The sequence below is a fragment of the Coturnix japonica genome, chromosome 2 (assembly GCF_054131305.1).
Source record: "Coturnix japonica strain WE chromosome 2, WE-NBRP24, whole genome shotgun sequence".
Classification (NCBI taxonomy): Eukaryota; Metazoa; Chordata; class Aves; order Galliformes; family Phasianidae; genus Coturnix; species Coturnix japonica.
In genome coordinates, this window is record NC_140664.1 from 50,006,080 (window position 1) to 50,012,042 (window position 5,963).

A 5,963-nucleotide genomic window follows, 5' to 3' on the forward strand; every position below is an offset into this window, starting at 1 on the left:
TACCTGGGCAATGCACACAATCTATATAAAAATGAACAAATGTATGTGTAAAGTATGCAACACTAGCAGACTTCAAAGAACTTTGGCAGATACGGGTGCATCTACATTTTCTGCCTTGAGACAAATCGGAACTGTGACTGCCCTGTGACAAATCGGAAATAAGGAAAGTACTGATTTTGGTTTTAATTTCTAAGGAAAATTATCATTGCCTGTCACTGCTTCTACAAATTCAAAAATGTTTTGAAAAGGTATGTCTTAAACTTTTTTGGTTTGGTTTGGTTTTTGGTTCTTTTTGGTTTGTTTGTTTTTGGGTGGAGGAGGGGGGAGATGCAGGAGAAGTACTTACTTATTTACTTACTTATTAAAATGAAATTTAATACAAATTGCATCCATATATCTTTATTTCCTTAACAAGATAAACACTTTCTAATTACAGATAAATCCGGAAGTGCAAATATACAGTCATTGATCCTGACTGTCTGCAACAGCATCCATATACATTAGTCTTGTAGTTTTCATTACAGCCACAGCTTTAAGCATGAAACTTCAATTTTTCTTCTTCTTTTTTTTCTTTTTTAACATATATTAATCCTAGCAAAATAACTCTTTATTTATTTATTTTAATTATAAAAGAAAAACAGGCCAGAGTGTTCTGACAGCATTTCAAATTAATTATTTTTCTGTATATATTCTGATTAAATGTTTTGAACAAACCACATCTTAAGAATCAAAAGGGATGACTGTTTATGATAGACCATCTCTATAAACACTTGCAGTAAATAAAGATGCATCTATAAAATCCTTTTCAAATTAACAATGCTCTGCAAGAATATGTGGAAGAGGAGTGCTCTTTTAGGGGTATGTGGTAAAAGGAGCTATGAACTAAATATACAAATGGGAGGTCCTTGATAGGGATCTGAAGAGCATGGAAATGATTGTTTTATTTTTAATGAAGATATCTAAAAATTTCACCAAAACAGATTAATAAGGAAAGAGAAGGAGATAAATACATAAAACTGGACCTGTTTTATTTTATCATAAAAAGATCAGCAATGAAATCAAACATTGAACACTTGGGAAAAAAAAAATACACATATTATGCATTTTAAAAATGACAACTCTCAATGCATTCATTCACTTAATTTAATAAAAATGTCATGATTTCATAGAAAAATATGACCTCTACATCTTGTATTGTATGGCCAAAGGTAACAAGTAAATTGACTGCTGATAAAATAATTCTGTTTGAACACTGACATTGAACAATATTCAACATCTATCCCTCCCAAATAAAAGGATTGTCTTTTCTCTTGACATAGCCCCCAACACAAGCTTTTCTTGCAGATGAGCACACAGAGGAATGCACCAGAGAAAGCAAGAGTAATCAAGGAATATCTCCAAGCACTGCAAGGAAAAGGTTTGTCATATCCAAAAAAACATTTAGGAACAGGAAATAAATAAATAAATAAATAAATAAATAAATAGAAATATATTTTTATATACTATACATAGTTTTTATACTATGTGTAGTATATATATGTATAGTATAAAGGATACAGTAGTTTAATGTAATTACCTTAAAAATACCTTTGGTACATTTTTTGGTATCTAATCATAGGGAACCCCTAGAGAAATTAAAATATTACCTGAATTTGCCATACTTGAAAGTATTTTCTTCATATTCTGAGCTCTTTCACAGAGAAGTTGTAGAAGTAATGAGACAGAGTAGGTGAAGGAAAAAAAAAACACCATAAGCATAGAGAGACAAACAACAACAACAACAAACAAACAGAAATGAATATGTTTTCAGTGCTACCAATATATCTACCATTTTCAGACACTTCCTACTCTCAGTTAATGTTTCCACCAGTTCTGATCTCCTCTTCTGGATGCCAGGAAGTGCAAGTGTCTGAGAGCATGTTTTTTTTTTTTTTTTTCATAGTAAACAGTATATTAACTGCATTAATCAAACACATCAGAATAAGAAGGAGGAGGTGGAAGACAGAATGTTTTACAGCAAAGGAAACCTTGAAGTATTTTGTCCTCTGGCCTTACACCCTTCTGCTTCATCATCTGTTCTCTCACTGACAGCCTCTTTGAATCATCACTCTTAGTAGCCTCCTATTTTAATGCCATTCTCTCATTAGGCAGTAAATTGTTTCCCACTTTGTCAAATTCTAATGGTAAAACAGCCTTTTTTTGGTCGATTAAAATAAGCTTTTGCAATCAAATGACATGGATTTAAATGTCTACGAAAATTTATAGCCTTAGCTTTCTTCATATAAATATGATAAAAACAAAACATTTTTTTCCCTTCTCTTTGAGATCTCAAATATCAAACTCTTGTTGTTCCTTTACAACAAGAGAGTTCAATCTTATTGCAGAGTGTGTTCTCTGCCTTTAACATTTAGCAGAATGAATGACTGATAACAGCATTATTTAGGTAGAAGATTAATCTCATAGATTCTGGAGTAGAAAGAAAGAGTTACTCAAACTCTGTGTCCTGATACCTGAAGTACTATAAATTAGAAATGTCAAAAATGTAATAAACCAATCCATATGCACTAAAAAAAAAAGTTTTGGTTTTTTTTTCTTAAAATATTAACAGAAAGGAAAATAATTCTTCAACATCAAACAATATCCAATTATATCATTTGTATTTTAAAAATATGTGACAATCCTCATTGTTTTTGAGAAATATCTTGTGGTTAAACGACAAGAGTTGTGAAAGTATTGCCCACAGTTAGTTCAGTTCCTGAGATGGACAGTATTCCCTGACTATGGAACTGGGTTTTTGTTCAAGATTGCTTTTTTTTAATCATTCATGCATGCATTATTTACTACATATTATCCAAACAATATACTGAATACAGAATAATTAATTGTCATGAGGCTATCTGTGGCTTTGATACCACAGTATTTACCAGCACAGTTCACATCTAAGACAAAGATTTTCTGTGATTTCCTTTAAATAGCATTAACTAAATAGGAGACAACATAAATAAATGAATTGTTGAATATCTCCATAGTTAGAGTTGCATGATTTTTAAAGTTCTCAACAATATGAGGCCTTTCATATTCATATCATTGTGCAGATTCTAAAATAGCTTAATTATTTGAGACTACAAGATCCATAAAGAGAAATGTAGAAGACTTTTCTGACAAGCTGCAGACATTTAGATTACTTAATTTGCCAGCCATTATAGAAGAAAATCTCAGCCACAGAGTCTAGGCAACGATCCACCATCATAACCAAAAGAACTTCTCAAATTCACTACATGACTATTCTGAAAAGACTGAACAATGCTTTCAGAGCGGTATAATTCCTCATTACAAGTTCTGGTTCATTTTCAGAGCACTACCTATTCAGAAACAGTATGAAACAGACTCAAAGATGAACAAGTAATATGTCAGATCCCTGTTTTCATTTGGTGTTAATTAATATGGAGGGCTAAGGGAAAAAAATTCCACAATCAAAGCCCATATTCTGCTATACTACCTGCATGTTGTATATTGTACTGAATTGGTCCTTTCATCTACTGACATTAATGTACATTCTTGAAACTATCAAAGTCTTGCTTATTCTAATTGCATTCACTGTCCATCACCACAAGTAGGTTCATTCATTTATACTTATGCATTCATGGAGGAGGGTGACTTCTATTGCTCCACCTAGTACTGTATAAAAGATTCTTTACAAAAGTAGTTTCTTTATTTAGCTAGAAGGCAACGCTATCAACCATGATCAAATTTGTAAATTGTGGCAGCCATGAACATAACTCAAATGTACAATACTATTTGAAATGTAAAAACATAACCTCGAAGAAATAACATAGCTACAAAAAAAAAAAAAAAAAAAAAAAAAAATTAAAAAATTAAAAAAAAAAAGTGAGGAACTACTGGTGTGAGACTGTGAAATGGATAATTTTAATATTTGTATGTCTGATTGCTATGCAACTGAATTTTCATAGAATGCCAAGCATAAATGGATGTTACAGTGAGTCACTCCTACTCAGAAAGCCTATCTGTAACAAGAGCAGTCTCCGGAGCCAGCAATGTTACACAGAGCTTGATGAACACATCTCTCTGAATCAGGTGATTTAGAAAACTTATATTGCAGATGCACTATAAATAAACAAAGATGAAACTGCACATAAAGTGAAACGTGACTTAGTTCTTAAATAAACCATACAGCTTCTGAAATTTTCCACGAAAAATAATTATTTATATCCATACACACACATAAATTTTTGAAAAATTTTACTCTTTTCCACTGGAACCACACAAACTACTTCAGTTTTAATATAAAAACAATGCAATAAACCACCATAAGGGAAAATATAACTGATCTCAGGCACTTAGAATCCAACACAATCTCTTCAGGTCTTCAAAAAAATCTTGCAGACAAAATATTTAAAGCTCAAAGTCCACGAGTTTACAAAACTTGTCTCTTCAGTAAATCTTTCTAAATCTTCGCTAAACCCTTTTTGAAAAGATTACAGATGGATAAATTCTTACGAAATAGGATTTGGGAAGCTGGAAGTAGAAAATTTCTTCTGGTGCTGAAATAGGAACATAGTTCAGTTACCTGAACTGGACATGGAATCTCCTTTAGAGGTTTGACAATGATGTTTAACATACGTTTTCCATCAATCATAGTCTATGCTTGATCCTCTCTTTGGAAACTAAGAAATGCAGTCAAGTCCCTACAGCCTTGCATTTCTAAAATGGGAAGGTATCTGAAGAGCTTTTAAAGGAAAGTCACTTCTGCTCAAGCAAATACTTTAAATACTTTCAATCAAACTTAAAAAAGTCAGTATTAAATGCAGACTGTATAAGAATTTTTATTTTCAACTTATCTTTTGTAGACAAATAAAAGAAAACCTTTATCCACTCTATTTACTAACTTGAATATAACCTGACAGTAAATCAACTGTACAGTATGAAGTTTTGTTCAATCTGCTCAGTAAGGAGCTAGTAAGTGGACTAACAGTCTAAATATACAGGAAGAAGTAGCTGTAGGGCTATAGTATTCTTGATTCACATATGATGAGAAGACCATACGCAAAAATCAAAGATGAGATGTGTAATATAAATATTTGAACATATTATTCAGTTGAGTTATTTTATAGACAATTAATTTAAAAGCAATGAAATATGCTATATAAATAATATTTTAACTGAGTGGGAGAGACTTGATATATCATGACAAACTGGTTAGGTTAGCTTTCAAAGAACATGAGAAGAAAACTGAATTTTAGGTTGCAACTGTTTTTTGTGTTTTTTTGTGTTTTTTTTTTTTTTTTTCCTATAGTCATTTTTGTTATAACAAGCTGAGAAGGTAAAGTTTCCTTCTGGTTTATTAAAAAAATGCTAATCAGCATTCAGAAAGGTTAGCATACAACACACAGTGCACCTGCAAAGAAATATGCAGAAAATAAGATACAAAGGGCAGTTCCAAAAGCTCATTAGATACTTTCAGTAAGTAGGTAATAATTTATTTCAGTGTTTACAAGAGAGACATTTAATCCCAGAACAAGCTATTTCATTAAAAAGAGAGCTTCATCTGCTATGTTACAGCAATTTACTCTTTTTTTTTTTACCCAAATTTTTGAAGCCTGAAAAAATATTGAATAGATTAAAATAGACTGTTGAATGCACAAGAAAAAAAGCAAGACAAGCATGAAATACACAGAAGTTTGTACAGCATTCAATCTACATTCAAACAGTATGACTGAAAACCTTTAAAAGTCATCACTCCATAGTAATGACACAGTTGTATGTTCTGTAAGCTGACTGCAAAAACTACAATACTCAAAAATGACTACATGTGGATAAAGAGGAGAGAACGGTGAAAATGTAATTCTTTAGACAAAATTGATCAAAGAATGGGAAAATGCATATCTATCCGAGAAGGTTCATAAAGAAAGCAGTTGTTCCAAACCTTCCACATGAACATTCTC